The sequence below is a fragment of the Ceratotherium simum genome, chromosome 18 (genome assembly GCF_057802395.1).
Source record: "Ceratotherium simum simum isolate JZ-2026a chromosome 18, ASM5780239v1, whole genome shotgun sequence".
Lineage (NCBI taxonomy): Eukaryota > Metazoa > Chordata > Mammalia > Perissodactyla > Rhinocerotidae > Ceratotherium > Ceratotherium simum.
In genome coordinates, this window is record NC_141917.1 from 15509227 (window position 1) to 15526925 (window position 17699).

A 17699-nucleotide genomic window follows, 5' to 3' on the forward strand; every position below is an offset into this window, starting at 1 on the left:
ATGTATATAATTTTTTTTTTTTTTTTTTTTTTTTACCAAATGAGATCGTTCTATGTGTTCTATGGAGTAACCTGATTTTATGAATTAATAATATTCAGTTTTCCCTGGAAATATATTTTCTTCTTATTTAATGTGCAATTATTATTCAAATGTTTCCATATATCAAAAACATGTCCTTTCTGTGAACCAGGGTACAAACCATACCTTACGGTATCTTCTCTTCGTCCCTATCTATCTTTCAGTTATCCATACCCCCTTTAACATTTCACTGATTTGTTGAAGAGAACGGGGAGCTGTCTTGCTCAGTCTCATTGAACCTTTTATCCTCTTCCCTGAATATCCTTTAAATGGGAAGATAATTCTAAAGCTTTCATTGGCTCAGGTTAAACATGTTTGGCTAGAACACGTTACAGGTGAGGTTATGCATCACTTCAGGAGTAGAGTTGCCAGATAAAATACAAGACTCCCCAGTTTTCCATGGAAAATAGTTATACCAAAAATTATGCTTTCTGAAATTCAAATTTAACTGAATGCTCCATATTTTTATTTGCTAAATCTGACAATCTTATTCAGAAGATGTATAAAACCTTCTCAGATTAACTCCTAATGTGATGACAGTCTGATCCTTGTATTTATTGTTGAATTTAATTCCCTCGTTACCAAGGGTGTGAGATTACTTTGATACTGTCTAAATTTAAGCTCCCATCAACCACTTTAACTAATCAATTGGTTACACTTAGCCTTGTATATTCAATATCTAGGCTTCAAAAAATAATGCTTTTCTAATTCTATCATCCCTTCTATATTGTTTTAAATAGTATTCATCTATAGAGACCTTTCCCTTGTCAACTGGAACTATTAGTAATTCTCAAACTACAGTTCCTAATGGAAAGGCAGGATAAATGCCTCAACAATGATAACAAGTATTCATTGGGCACATGCAAGGCACTGAATAAATCAAAGATCGTGCTCTATGTGAATCTCACATTCTAAACGAGGTGGTCAACTACAAACAATAAACAAGGAAATGATAAAGTATGTTACAAGACCATAAATTCTATGGAATAAAAATTTGATGGAGTAATGGAAATCAGAAGTATAGGAAAGTGGGAAGGGACGGTTGCGGTAAATAGGTTGGCCAATATAGGTCTCAGGAAGAAGATGAGATTTGAGCAAAGATTAGAAGGAAGCGAGGCAATCAGCAAAGCCTATTTCTGGGGAAGAACAGGCAGAGGAAATGGTTAAGGCCATTGCTCCAGGCGGGAGTGAAACTGGGTACCTAGTGGACAGGAAAGGGACCAGCGTGGCTGGAGCAGGTGAGCAAAGGAGAGTAGTAGGAGATGAGGTCTGAGATGGAGATAGAGATAAAGGCTAAATCATTTAATTTCTAGGTAGACTATGATAAGGACTTGGGACTCTATTTTAAGTGAAATAGGGAGTCATTGAAAGCTTCCAAGCATCTATGTGACTTGACCAGGCTTAGGTAATAACCCTCTGACTGCTGTGCTGCAAGAGTCTTTAAGGCAAGGGTGCCTGGAACTCAGAGAGCTAGAAAGAAATTGTAATCTTGGCTCTGCTTGGAGATGGTGATTTGTGGTCAAATTCTGGATGTAATTTGAAGGTAGACACCATAGAATTCCTGGCAAACTGGAAGGGGGTGGGGAGAGTGTAAGAGTAAGAAATAATTTAAGGATTTCTCCAAGGTTTTGACCATAATTAATATTTTTAAAGTAAAGACTTGGTTTACTAGGTGCTCAGTTGATAACCGAATTTTGTTTTACCTGCTCAGTTTTTGTTTGTTTGTTTGAGTATTATGATAGATTTATGGGTTTTCATTGATTTAATGTGTTTCAAAGTAAAATCATTATTCTTTTTTGACTTTTTTTGGATTTGATTTGCTAACATTTTGCTGAAAATTTTTGTGCCTATGTTCATGAAAGATATTGGTCTGTAGTTTTCTCTTCTTGTAATATTTTTGACTGGTTTTGGTAATAGGGTAATGCTAGTCCCACAGGATAAGTTAGGAAGTATTGCCTCTACTTCTATCCTCTGAAAAAGATTGTAGAGAATTGGTATAGTTTCTTCCTTAAATGTTTGGTAGAATTCACCAGTGAACTCATCTGGGCCTGTTGCTTTCTGCTTTGGAAGGTTATTAATTATTGACTCAATTTCTTTAATAGATACAGGCCTATTCAGATGACCTATTTCTTCTTGTGTGTGTTTTGACAGATCGTGTCTTTCAAAGAATTGGCATGTTTTATCTACATTTTATCAAATTTGTGGGCATAGAGTTGTTCATAGTATTTTTTTATTATACTCTTAATGTCCATGGGATCTGTAGTGATGTTCTCTCTTTCATTTCTGATACTAGTAATTTGTGTCCTCTCTCTTTTTTTCTTGGCTAAGGGCTTATCAGTTCTACTGTTCTTTTCAAAGAACCAGTTTTTGCTTTTGCTGCTTTTGTCTATTAATTGCCTATTTTCAATTTCATTGATTTGCACTCTAATTCTTATTATTTCTTTTCTTCTGCTTATTTTAGATTTAATTTGCTCTTCTTTTTCTAATTTCTTAAGGTAGAAACTTTGATTATTGATTTTATATCTTTCTTCTTTTCTGGTATATGCTTTCAATGCTGTAAATTTCCCTTGCAGCACTGTTTTTGCTGTATTCCACAAATTTTAATGGTAGTCACATTTTGAATAATCAAAATATATACTTGCTTTTTGACCATTTCTTGGTTGGTTTCTCAGATTTCACTGTTAGAATTTAGAGCTTCAAACTTTTAGCTTGAATAATGTCAAGCAGCAAACTTCCTTGGTAAATAAAGGGTATTCAGACTATAATCTTTTGGCCTAATGTGAATAAAAGAATGAGAGAGATTTATCTTAATGTAGAAGGAAGAGGAACAGGAAAAGGGAGTCCATGAGGGAATGGAGCCAACCCTTTTAATGGAAGGGTTAAGAAAAACTTGAATGGGTATCAAGGATGAAGAACCACAATCTGGGGCCAAAACACAGATTTCTGCTTCCCGACTTTGCCTAAAGTTGGTCCTTGCAGAAACAGCAGAGTGTGAGCTCTGTTCTTTTGAATTTCCCCTCTGTCTCTGTAGCTTTTTATTTTACATTTTCTTTTATGTTTTCTGGATGCACGCTTGCTGGAAATTGCCATTTTCTACACAACAAAACTTTCCTAATTGCAACTGGAATGGTATAGTATTGAATAGAGTCAGAAAATGGGCCATGGGAACAATCCTGAGTGACTTTAGACAGTTCTTAACGACTTGATAACATTTTGAGATGACTTAATGACTGTTCCAGGGGAGGATATTTAAAGATGCTGAATATTTTATCTGACTCTTGCAATGAATGGTTTTACTGAAAAGCATGTGATTCTCATCCTATGTGTCCCAAGTATAAATATTGTAACTCATAAAGGCATTTAGAGTTGTTTGCCCTTTGTGTGAATTAAATTTATTACTGTTTTTCATGTCTCTAGAAATTATAGCGGTAGTCTAAAATCCCCAAGACAGAAGTAACACCTGTACCATACAGGCTTTCAAGTTGACTAACTCAGATTGCATATACTTCCTGATGTGGCTTGAAAATGTCCTGCACTTTTTGAAAGAATGTCCCTAGGTGTGCCCAATAATCAATCCAAGTTATTAAAAGATCATCTCCCTTTTAGTAAACTGCATCACCACTTTGTAAAGTACAATCACCACCTCCAGAAAATTTCTAATTTAATTAAATTAAGCTTCTAATTTAATTAGATTCCTAATTTTTGGTGTCTTTGAACTTCAGGTTCCAATCTGGTTATTGATTTAGTATTTGTAAGAAGATGAGAAGTTAAGGTACAGAGGGGATGAAAGTTCAGGAGAAAGGGGAAATAATTCTTGATGAGCCAAAGACAGAAATTGAAGAATTGCAGACACAATGATAAGAACCATAGATAAATTAGTTCATTCATTCATTCATTCATTCATTTGTTTTTCCAGCAATTATTAATCAGTGCCTATTATATGCCTACCACTGTTCCAGGAGCAGACCAAAACAGATGAGGTGGGTGAGACTTTACCAATGGAAGCCAGTGTGCCCCTTCGTGAAGTACATTAAATATTTTCTAAAGATATACACATCAAAAGTAAAGTTCAAAGCTTTTATCATGTTATTCACTAACCCAAACCTTCTTTTTCTGCAAACAGCCAACAGTTTTTGACAGAAAGTTAAAGTTTCAACACAATCAGGAATTGATTAATTTTTCCAAATTTATTTTCCTTTAGTTTTCTCCATCCTCGCTTATCAAATTGAGCATAGAGCCAAAGCGATTTGTTGTAGAACGTCGAGTGCATGAAAATATACAGGATCAATGATATGAATTAATCATTAATTCAACAAATTTTATTGATCATCTAACTGTTCAATAGATTAGAGGTACAGTATTGTACAAAACAAAGTCCTTGCCCTCAAGTAGCTTACAATCTAGAGAGGCAAACAGATAACATGCTAAAGAACAACTGTTTACCTGGTGGTTACAAGTGCTATGAAGGAGAAGAAACCAGAGCATGGGGGACTGGAAATGCTGAGGGAAGGAGGTTGTTAATTTATGTGAGGTAGTCAGGGGAGAAGGACTCTCTAGTGAGGAGACATTAGAGCAGAAATTTTGAATAAAAGAAGATTATGAACTGCGCTTAGATCTGGACATAGAATATTCCAGGCTGAAGAAAATGTAGGTACATAGACTTTGAACTAGAAGCTGACTGGCAAATCTGGTGAACATCCAAGAGACAGCAGAAAGAGCGAGAAGATCAAGTAATGAAGTGTCTAAAATATAATTTTATATATTATATGAATACACTATGAAGTAGAAGGTAGGATTTGCATGAAGACTTGAAATAAAGGAGAACGTATCAAATAGTGACCACTTTTGGAGGCCCACAACTCATGACCCTAGACCATCCACAAGGTAACTATCCAGGAGTAACTTTGACAGCTGTCAGCAGTGTGTGTGTGCGTGTGTGTGTGCACGCACGCGCATGTGAGTGCTTAATTTTATGTCATTTCTGTGAAAAAGAAGCACAAACAACAGATCTGTGTCTCGCCTTTCAAGCCATGACTAGAAACTTTGCTTATAGTTTTTACTGCATGCTTCTAATTTTGGTGGGTTCTAAGCCTGTTCACTGTTATAGGATTAAATTGCTCAGTACTCTTAATCACTCTGGAGCAAAATGTGCACTCACTTCAAATTTTCATCAGCATTTATAATCTGTATTTGTCTTACGACATCTCGCAGTGATTTATTCCCTTATTCAATTCTTTTCATTTGGTTCACCCCTCCACCCTGCTTTCAAATTCCAGGCTTGAAAACCAAATGTTTGAGGTCAAGGTGACATATTTCACTGTATTGCATAAATAAGTTTAATATGTATTGAATAAAATTTTACAATTTCAATTTAATATATTGTCAACACAATGAAATTTAGTGATAGATTATTTAAATTATGTAGTAATTTACAAAATTATGAGGGTAAACTATTCAACAAACATTTTGGACCTCTTAACCCATTAATTTTTTGTGGTGCTTCAAGAGTTAACATGGCTTCTTAAGTGGCAATTTACTTTTGAAGAATAATTATAAAATTATCATCTCTCCATAACTCCCTCCCTTCGAACTGTTTATTAGTCTTTCATTTTGTAGTAAATGAAAACTAGATATTCATACTTGAAATCTGGGAATATTTATTTCTCCATTTTCCACACTGCATATAGCTTATCAAATGCCAAATATATCGTACATTCTACTACTAAGTATGTCCTTCTTAAAATAATTTTCTCAGAAATATTCATTTATGTTAACATTACTGAAATGTCATCTGTGGACTAAACCATTGCAGTAGACCGCTAATATAGTCCAAATAACTCAAATGTGACAGGTCTCTTGTAATATGCCCCACTATTGTCCACTCATTAATTCATTATGCCCAAAAGTCACCATTAAAATGCAAATTTTTATATGCTACTTCCTTACTTAAACCATTTTATAAAATTATTTTGCATTTAGGCTAAAGTTCAGAAAATTTAGTGCATCTGAAAAGCCTCTGTATGTGCTACTTTCTGTAAATCTTTCACCTGCCACTTATAACCTCTCTCCTTTTTCTCCTCTGTAGCCACCCTTCCTCTCAGACTTCACACAGACAGCTCATGGAGGACCCATCCTGCTCCTTCTCAATCCATTCATCTTCAGGTTTTAATTTAAATGCCTCTTCTTCAGGGAAGCTTTTCCTATCTCCTTCTTCTTCTCATCCCACAGATGAGATTAATATTCCCTTCCATATCAGTCTGTGTTTCTTTGCAACACTCATCTTACTTCCAAGCACTTGTTCCTCTGTCTTCCTTAACTACGTTGTAAGCCTTTTGCAAACAGAATAAATTGTCTTAGTCTGGTTCATTATTGCATCCCAAGGAGATGCTAATTGCTGAGTGCCCAGTGGTCTTGCAATGACTTTTGTTGATGAATGAGTGAATTGATTAATTAATTAATAATTCAGACTGTAGAGGATGTTGATACAAAGACCAAGGATTAAATATATTTGAACATTTTAACAATTTTGATATTCACTTGTTAAATCAATACAAATAAATTACTTGTATGTGCCAGTGGCACTAGAGATAAAAGGGTGAAAACAATATGACACAGGGTCTGGCTGCATGGATCTGGGGCCCAAAAAAAGCTATTAGGTCCGAATATCTCTGTTTCTTCCATCTGCTCTTTTCCATGTTGGCTTCCTTCCCAGGCAGCCCTTCTGCTCCCACTGACGCCCTGGCAGATCCAGTGTAACTGTCATAGTTCTGAGTCCTAGACACTCTCATAAAAGTTTTGGAAATCATTCTAATTGGACCAATTTGGGTCATGCTGCCATCCCTGCAACAATCTTTGTGGAGAGTAGAGGGATGCATTTATGATGACTAGTCACTTCAGGGACACGTGATCCTCCTGGAAGTGAGGTGCAGCCCCACCTAAACCAGATAGACGAGGATAGTGGACAGATGATTCCAAGTGGAATTCTGGGATAATGTTGCCCAGAGAACTGGGAATGAATAAATGCAAAAACAGCATTTGTTTCATTTCCTTACAGCTGTAGAAATCACTGCAGCTTGTAAAAAAAACAAAAAACAGAAACAAACCCAGCAGAGGGAGAGGAGAGTCTCATGCAGAGGAAACAGCATATGCTAACGCTATGGTAACCCGAGCAAACATGCAAAGGAATGAATGAATAAGACCAGTAAAATTGACACTGAAATCACGTCACAGGTGCAAAGTAACTTGGATAATTAAATAGGGCTCAAACTGTGTAAAGATTTGTAGCTCATGTGAAGGAGACTTAGGAAATAATTGAAGTATTTCTAGAAGGTGTGTGACATGTTCATCATATCTTGGATATTTTGTTAATTAGCATATTTCATACATCAAATTATGTGACTCTATTTAGAAAATAAATGTGTTCACTTTTGGAAATAAATCAGTTTCATCTTTAGAAAACAATTGAGAGAAAAGTAGTATTCCTATTAATAGTAGTTCTAAATTACTATGCAATCAATTTTAAATGTAGTTATCAGTGCAATGTTCTTGTGATGTAATTGGAGACAATGAAATGTGATTATATGTTTATAGTTTGTATTCATTTTTGTATTCTATATTCAGATTTCTAAGAAAAATATCTTATAAATGTATCTTTAGATTAAGAAGAATAATGTGTTTTTCTAGATTATTAACTCGATAGAAAGAATTTGGACTTATATATTATGCCATGTCTAAAAACTGGTTTTGATATTGGTGGATTGTATTATATGTAAACCATTCAAAAAGAAGCTAGCAATAACTGATGTGAGAAGAGCTGGAAAAAATGCTAAGAATCAAAGGGAAAAATTTTTCAGAAGATAATGAAGATGCTTGATTTTTCTTTTCATGAGGAAATTCACATGGTGAGAATAATAAAAGTGCTTCAGTTGATTTATTTAATGTGTTACACATTGAAGCTTGGGACTTTAATTATTCAACTGGAGATTTAGTGCAGTGGCTGCAATGTTTGCTTTAATGCAAGTTTTCTTGAGCATGTTAATTATTTAAGCTTTAATATAGATAGTGAGTAATGCAATTTTTTACTTAAATTAATATTAACTTATTCAGTTAAATTGTTTATTCTCCTAAATCTTTATAAAATAGTTTATAATCTGTGTGAAAATTTACAAGTGACCCACTGGGTAGTTGGAACTTGTAAACAACAGATGCTGCAGAGCATCCAGCCACATCATTAGCAGAAATTACGTGAAATAAAAAATTTCTACAATGGTGCTTAAACAAGTTTTGTTGTGAATAAAGACTTTTATCTAATAATTCAAAATACGGATGAAAATTTAGCATATTATCTTTATCGTTATACTTTACATAAATCACCTAATAAATATCTATTTTACAATATTAGTTTTAGATAGTGCATAATCAAAACATTATGCTGATTGTGTATGTCTTCAAATTCAGAAGTGCTTACAGGAGCTTAATTTGTAAAAATCCTTCCTCATCAGTTCTCTGACTTTTGAATCTGTAGGATATATCTGGCTTGTACTCCGAGGCCCTCATTAATGTGTTTCATCTAATATTTCTTGTTGCTCCCTTTCTGGGCAAATGTTGCATTGCACTTCTCTGCTCCCTTGGGCTTTGGTGGAGCCATGTGACTAATTCAAGCCAACATGTCATGAACTGATCAGAGTATTTAATCAACCACTCGTGGGAACTCCTTCAGCATTCCCTGGTTTTCCTGGCATGGCAACCAGGAATATTCAAGATGGTGGCTTATCCTTCAGTCTGAGTGCCCGAGTAACAACAATGGGCAAAGCCCCCCGGAAACCTGTGATGGAGACATTGTGTGATGAGAATGAGAAATAACCAAGCCTCTCTGTACTGAGGCAAGAATTAGTACAGAAAGAAGAGTGCAACCATGAATAAAAACCTAAAACATGCCATTGGCTTAGGGGTTGGATGGAAGGTGGTGAGGGCAATGTTATCAGAGGCTGGGGGCAAGGCAATTCATGTTCGTTTGTAGACAGAAATAAAACATAATAGAGAAGTCTATGCATTGAGGGACTTAGTGCCTTGAAAAAAACCTGCTTCTCAACTCTAAGCTGCAAGCAGTAAAACTACAAATGAATGCTTTGAGAAACAAACATCAATTAAAACTCAGTCTTGCAGAAAGGCGGACATATACTTTCCAATCAAATGTAGCTGAGAAGGGTAGTGAGAAAAAAGAATCCATAGAGAAGAGCTGAATGTCACAAAAAGAAACGACAGAATTTGGAAAGATTCAAGTACAGAGGCACAACATCAAATAGGGTTAGGTAAGTTAGAAAATTTAGAAATTTTCAAATTTTACAAAGGCAATAATACATTGCATGTCATTTCCATTGCATAAAACCATGGGAAGGGAGATAGGGACATTACCTTGTCCTCAAATACATACATAGTTTTACACTGAGACCTACGCATATTCTCACTAGGTCAGGTTTTGCTGTCAAGGACTTTTAGTTTTCAGACTTCTGGGAGTTTCAGCATTACGGATAAAGAGATGTGGACATAGAGTTTTCCCAAGCAAAGCAGTGGCTAAGACTTGGAGGCAAGAAGAGCTCGCAGTGAAAATGTAAAGCCCCAAATTGTTCAGAAATCCCAGGTAGGTGCAAGAATAAACCAAGAACTCGATCTCTCCTCACATGGTATTTGCCTGAGCTCAGGACCATCAACGGGGAGAGCCTGATGTGAGGATCATAATTCCATGGTTCCCAGAGACAGCTGGGCTCCCCTGTGAGAAGAAAGTGCAGCATCTTCCTTGGATGTAAACCATGTTCTTAGGAAGTCCTATTGTGTCTTTTAAACTCTTGAAATACTCTGGGCTAAATTTTTCACAATATCTGAGGGAGAGAGTGAGTTTAGTGAAAAATAAGGACAGTTGGGAGTGGAGATTTAAAGGAATACTGACAACTGGCAAGGTTGGCACATCGTTGTCCCACAAGAGCCGAACTTCTAACACACAAGGAAATGCTGTCTCTCAGTGGAATACCAACACACACTAAACTCCCACAATGCATTGAGCCAAGACTAGGCAAAGTACCAACTTACCTAAGAAAATCTATTAACCAGGGAGAGGAAGACAAAGAACCACGCAGAGAGTAGGAAGAGCCAACTGAAGTGGGGATTCCTGAGTAGGCAGCTGGTGACTTAAAACAATCACTAAATCCAAGTTCACTAAGTCAAAAAGCACGTAAGAATATTCCCTTAATATTAACATAAATACAGTCTATGTCACTCAAATCATTATTTTCTAATTTTAAAATAAATCAATAAATATATGGAAAGTATGGTCACTGAATAAAATATATTGAAATGCAGTACAGTTAAAACAAACACGTCAAATCGTCAAAAATAAAACAAAAAAGATGGAATCAATGAGGAATGGGTTCTACACAGAGAAAAAGGAATAGATGATACAGTGGCAATATGTAGAGGGAAAAAATCCACCATGGGTTTAAATCTCCATTTTGGATAGGCTCAATAATTTATCTAATTATTGATGAAAAATGTAACACATTTAGACATATCCCCCAAAATTTTTGTGTTATTTTTGGTGATGATTAAGCCAGCAGTTCTCAATCACATTGGTTTTGGCAAACTAGCGGTTTAGATTTCAGGAACCCTTTACACTCTTATACACCATTAATGATCCAGAAGAGCTTTCATTTATGTGCTTTATATCTATTGATATGTACTCTATTAGAAAATAAAATAGAAAATTTAAAAAATAACATATTTATTAATTTATTTAAAAATAAAATAATACATTTGGTACATGTAGACATAAAAAGATATTTTAATTAAAAAAATCTACATTTTTTTAAACAAACAAGTTAGTGACAAGAATGATGTTATTTCATATTTTTGCAAATCTCTTTAATATCTGGCTTAGAAGACAGCTGAGTTCATGTCCGCTTTCGCATTCAATCTGTTGTGATGCATTATTTTGATTGAAGCACATGAAAAAAATCTGACTTCGTGTAGATACGTATTTGGAAAAGTGAGGACATTGTAAACTTTTTCAGATAATTGTTGATGTTCTTTTTTGTCACTACACTAAAATTTGAGGAATGATATTTTCTTAAAGGTTAGTTGCTATGTAGAATCTATATCAATGACCTTTTGTACTCTTTTACATTAAAATCCACTGGTCTATCTTGCACTTTGAATAGCTCTTTATTCATGCACAGATTTATATCATTCATTGATCATTTGGAAAATACTGCGTTAACTGTGGATCTTCCAAATAGTTATACATTTCATTATATACTATCAAAATAGACACACACACACATAAATCTATTTATTTTTGAAATGTCTTTGAGTATTGAGAAGCTGCCAGCTCTCACAGGGATACAGTTTTCCAAAATTCAAATTTTTGTCTGAAAGCTCAAGTTTTATCATCATCAATAATACTGTCAGCTGTTTGCCTTTTGCCAAATATTCATGTTTGAATAACCATAATTTGTCTTTCAGTCATTCTTTCACATCAAATTGGTTTCCATGAAAAAAAGCAGCTAAAAAAAAGTTCAGCTGTCAGCTCACACAGTTGCATGGATGTTTTTGCTGAGGGTAATAATCACATCAGTATGTAGCAGAAATTCTTCATGCATATTTCCTATGTTTTCACGGAGGACAGTAAAAAGACATATACACAAGGGTCAAAGTTTGAAAGCATTAATAATTACTACTGTTTCATCAAGGTCATTCTTTTTTTTTTTTTTTTTGTGAGGAAGATCAGCCCTAAGCTAACATCCATGCTAATCCTCTTCTTTTTTTTGCTGAGGAAGACCGGCTCTGAGCTAACATCTATTGTCAATCCTCCTCCTTTTTTTTTTTCCCCCCAAAGCCCCAGTAGATAGTTGTAGTCACAGTTGCACATCTTTCTAGTTGCTGTATGTGGGACGCGGCCTCAGCATGGCCGGAGCAGTGGTGCGTCGGTGCACGCCCAAGATCCGAACCCGGGCCGCCAGTGGCAAAGTGCATGCACTTAATCGCTAAGCCATGGGGCTGGCCCACGTCAAGGTCATTCTTAAATGAAACTGCCCTTTTTTTTCTTGTGAGTGCATGGTAGTGAGCAATACAGTGACAACTTGTGCAGTTTGGTGCCAACACTCTTAAACACAACTATTTAAGACAAATGGCATCTTAGTATTATCTGGAAAAGTGGTTTGGCCTCACGAACACCCTGAAAGTGTCTTTGGGACCCTCAGTTGTCCACAGACCACACTCTGAGAACCACCAGGAAGAACACATCCCATCCCTCCCCCAACCCACAGGAGAGCAGAGGAGTTAAACAACATAGAAATTTATTCTTCCCCCACATACCAGTCTGACCAATGTAATCTGCTTCCTGAGATAAATCAGGAAGGCCGTTTCTGCTGTATGGGGGTTAACACCATCCTCCAGGAAGTTATCTTCATCAGCATGGCTGCCACCCCTCCCTGTTCCAGCTCGTGGGAAGAGAAAAGAAAAAATCATGGGCAACTATTTTCTTTGTAAGCCTATAAAATGGAGGTTGTACACAACTTTCCAACCACGCTCCATTGGCAGAAACATGGTTCAGCCTAGTTTCCAGAAGAGCTAGAAAACTATATACTAGCTAAGCAGACGGGGAGTGGGATATTAGTGGGATATTAGTTTGAGTTAATTCCTGTTGGCTCTATTTAGCAAAGTCTTCAAGCAAAATGAGCACAGAAAAGAATCGACCAGTTTGCAAGAGTGAAAAGGGATAGAATTTACAAATGCAATGTATTTTTAAATAAGAAAAGCAAAATGTGGAGATGTGCGCATAAAATGATTACTTATTACTATAATTTTCGTAGAACAGAAAAAGTCAAGAAGTCTATGTATTCATAAAATTAGTCGCATTGAATATATGTGAGTAATGAGAAAAGATGCATGATTTGGAAGGATTTTGGTTGTGTTGTTTACTTTGATGGAGGAAGAGAGGGAGGAGTTAAGCAAAAGCAACAACAGTAACAACAAAATCCCTAATGTTCAAAGTAGAAGAGGTCATGCCGCAACCTCCCTAACCCAGTATTTGCAGGAGCGAAGGGTGACTGAAAGTGAGGACACTCCACAAGGCAGGTAGCAACATACACTTTGGAGTTTATTTCATTCTCCTTATCTAAAGGTTAGGTTGAACAAGCTCCTGAGAGAAATCTGGTCCTTCTTTAAGCACCTTTCCCAACCACATAGAAGACAACAAATGGAGATAAAATTCCTCTTCTCAGATTCCCCTTATCTAAGACTTTCTCAGCTGCCATGTTAAACGAATTCCACTCAATTCAAGTCAGTTCCATTCATTTCCACAGTGTGTTCTGGGGGCTCACAGTACTTAGTCAATGTACTAAGTATGGACGATAGAATGTTGAACAAAATAAGCACAGTTCCAGTCATTTCAGCATAATTCACATTATAGAGTGATAGTAATCACAATTACAATAATCTCTCAGGTAGGCTCTGATAGTGCAAAAGCACGGTGTTCAGAAGCACATCTTTGGGGAACATATCTCAATTTAAGTGGGTCAGTGAGGTTTTTCCAGAAAAAGTTGGTCAAATCTGAAATCTAAATGATAAATATCTGTACTCTGTGATTATCAAACTTAACCCCACAAATATTGTTCATGAATAAATACCACATTTGAGCTGTTTCCCTTTTATTCTAGAAAGAGAAATGCATTGATTTCAGGACAAAAAAAAAAAAAAGTATAAGAAAGTAAATTAAAGTGAAGCCAAGATCTCGTTGCAGAGAAAGACTATACTTTAAAAGCTGATGAATAGAACTTTTAGTGCATTTGCTTTTACCTTATAAAAATCAACTAAATGTGCACTGCAAAAACAGGAGAAGAAAATCATAAGTATGAATTAATTTACTGATAGATGAACAGTATACAAGTGGGAAGAATTTGTAATATGAAGTAGAAATAAAAAGATGCTATTAATGATAAAAATTAGAATAGCTACATTGAAATATTTCAGATATATTAATTACTTAATCATCTCAAAAACCCTATGGAGTATATTATATGTTAGGAAAATCAAAATGCAATAGTAGAATTTAAATCTGGGCCCAAAGCACTAAAGAAATAAATTAACATTACAGAAATGTTAAGTGAGTGGCATTGAGTTCAAACTTGGAGCTCTCTTCCTTTAAGCAGAATTCTAGGACAAAGAAGAAAATAATGAAATAAGAAATTGTATGTGCACAAAACGGAGTAAGAGATCCAGCAAGAAGAGACCGAACAGACAAGATTGAAAAATAATCACACATTTTACAGAAGAAAACTGAGGCACTGGAATTTGGAGACAAAAGGATTTGTTGATATAGGAGGAAATATCCTAAAGCTGTGTAATAAATATTGTGAATTTTTGAAATTTAGGGATAAAGAGAGAACCCTCCAAGCATCTAAGCGAAAATGACACACACATAGACATTATGCTTACATATTAGCAATATAGGAGGAGTAATTATAATGCCTCAACTCCTTAGTTATGAGGAACACACAGAGGCTGGGATTAATTTATCTCATTCTGAAGTTAGTTAAGGCTGCCATCAACAGGACTGCAAGCAGCAACATTGATCTCAAACACACCCTTTTCCCCGCCTCCAGGGTCTGGGTCACTGTAACAAGTTCCCAGGGGTACTAGTAGGTCTTACTGTAGACAATTAAGATATAGTCTGAGGCCATTCTATGACCCAAGGAAGAGTCTAGAGTGATCTGCTATCTTTGGTGTATTTGCCAATAATTATAGGAGACAAAAAAGGCCCAGTAAGCAACTCCCATCCCCACTGGAAACAGTCCGTGACCCACTCGCTCTATATACAAACATATAACCCAAAGGGCACAGGTCACTCCAGTTCAGGATTTGTTGTTAACCTTGATTTGATCTGATGGGGTCAATTTGACTGGAGCAGGCGAAGACAATGTCCCTTGCCATGTGATCTCTCTCCTTTCCAGAAAAACGGGCCAACGTTTTACAGGAGTCCCAAATCTGGCATACAGTGGTGGTTTTGCATCAGATACATAGAGTCCTTTACTTTGTACCCGGTCTATGAGGGAGACGTGTTGCCATGTCCAGTGTAATGATGGATTCGGCGAGCAATTGTAGCAAAATGGGCCACACAGCTTGATCAGCAGGTTGGTTCCAGTTGGTCTCATCTGCATCCACATGTGAGCATCCACAGTAGTGACCCAGCTGCTCAGTCTACAGCTTAGGTCATGACCTCAAAGAAGGGTATTTGAAATTGCTTGTCTGTAGACTTCCAAGTGCTAGTAATATAACCTTCCAGGTCCTTAGTAGTATGTTCAATTCATCCCATTGTGCTGACTGGCTCTTAGCAGAGTCCTCTTTGAGGCTGGCTTGCTGCTACCACCCAAATTTCAGCAGCAGTTTTTATCCTAAGTCATCCGTCAACCAGGCCCAGGCATTTAGGAGAATCTCTGTAAATTGAGGGCCTCATGGAGCTACTGGATTCGCTTCAGAGTGGACTGAGGGATAATTGTTCCCAAAAGATGACTCTGACACTTTTTCGTGTAAAACTTAGATGATGCAAGGCCCAGGTTGGCTGTCCTCTTCTATATAACAATTCCATTCCATGAGGGCTATTGGGCCCTTCTCTTGTTAGTTATGAAATCCTAGGCCAGTCATCGCTAAATAGGTTCAATGAGTCAGGGGCTGAGTTTCAATAAAGCAAGTTATTAGCAATAGGCACCTCTTTTTTTTTTTTTTTTAAGTGGTGTGCTTGGGGCCTGCATCAGGCAGATGGCGCTATTCTACCGGGAAATGGCTACCCAGAGTTTCAGCAGCAACCACACCTTTAACTAAAGCTGTGATTCTTCTTTCTCCTCCTTAGATTCTATGTTGTTTCTGCTGCACCAGCCTGGAAAGAACAGAGACCACCCCTCTGCATGCCTGCTTGTGGCTGTCTCTGAATTGGGAGAATTCCCTCTTACACCTAATGGATGGGAAGGGCAAATGTGCAAATAACAGTAAGATTTACACCTTTGGCAATGAATATACAGCAAAAGTACTTTAAATGTGCCTCTGGGCCCCACAACAAGACCGCTTAAACTTCTCTTCACCACTGCAAATCCTCATTAATTGAATTTGGGCACTTTTGCCCCTATGAGAACATAGACCAAATTTATAAAGAGATTTATCGAAGGATAGACAGATCCTGTTCTTTCTGTTTTCTCTGGCAAACTATGACTGATACAAGTACGTAGACAACTCAGGTGCCTGTTTTTTATTATTCCTTCTCTCTCTCTTTCTTGCATAACTCAATGCCTAATACATAGTATGCATTCAACTTCAATAAGTAGTTGGAGAGCACTGGATTGCTTTTAGGAACTGAAAGATTTATGATGTTGGAAGGATAGAAAGTCTTGTAGTTCTACATCATTATGAGCTCCTAGATTCAGAATAATTCTTCATATCCATCAACCCCTAAAATAATGTCCAGAGCATAGCGTATACCTAATAAATATTTTTGAATGCTAAATCTATTATTTGGTAAGTTAGTACGCGAATGGTGAGCAATTGTTCTCATTTATTTATTTTTCTAGAACACAGCACATCAAAATAAGGATGAAAGCAAGATTATACACCTAAAAGCCTGGGATAGAGTCAAGATCATTCAACTATTTATGAAAACAACAACAAATATTATTCATGGACAACGTTAATAAGATCCTTCATAACAGGTTTTCATATGTAATATGAGTAATATCATTGACACAATTTATAAAATAAAAATAATTAAATTACTAAAGTGAAATGTATCATTCCTTTATAGTAAATTATTTAGTATTAAATATCATAGTATGTAATTTTCAAGTGAATCTGTTACAAATGTAGATTGGTATCACTCTATCCCATTTAGAATATAACTTTGGAGTAAGAAAAGCAAATTTTGAAAGTAACTTATAAAATAAATATATTTTAAATGACATTTTTTACATATTTGTCTATCATATGATATACTACATTGTTTAAGAATGAAATGGTCTAGTAACAACATAATACCTACATGAATGTTCCTTTTACTCTTGTTCTAGTAGACTTTTTATTTTGCCTTTAATCTAGACAATTATAAGCAAGCAATTGTTTTCTAATTTATTCACCTTTATTACTCTATCAAAATCAGGTCTGAGTTGCTTATTTTACCAAACATCTCACTTTTCAATAATTGACAATTGAACCGTTATTAACATACTATGGATTTTCCAAATAATAACCTGGTCTAACATTGAGTTAATTGCTGTTCATTAACACAATCATTCCCAAATCATTATATATATATAAATTTTTTTGTGAGGAAGACTAGCCCTGAGCTAACATCCCAGGCTAATCCTCCTCTTTCCTTTTTTTTTTTTTTTTGCTGAGGAAGATTGGCCCTGGGCTAACATTCGTGCCCATCTTCCTCCACTTTCTTTTTTTTTTTTTTTCCTGTATTTTATTTTATTTATTTATTTTTTTTTTTTTTAAATTTTTTGTTTATTGCAGTAACATTGGTTTATAACATTGTAAAAATTTCAGGTGTACATCATTGTACTTCTATTTCTGCATAGATTACA

The 17699-nt window shown here is 35.9% G+C and overlaps 1 long non-coding RNA gene across 1 annotated transcript in view; it reads left to right on the forward strand.

Annotated features, from left to right (window-relative positions):
* Positions 1-16885, forward strand: part of LOC147914585 (uncharacterized) — a 44157-nt gene extending 27272 nt beyond the window's left edge. Inside the window, exons 2-3 of the long non-coding RNA XR_015555047.1 lie at positions 15977-16112; positions 16689-16885. This is a non-coding gene — a long non-coding RNA (uncharacterized LOC147914585). The remainder of the gene's footprint in view (positions 1-15976; positions 16113-16688) is intronic.
* Positions 16886-17699: the final 814 nt, after the last annotated feature.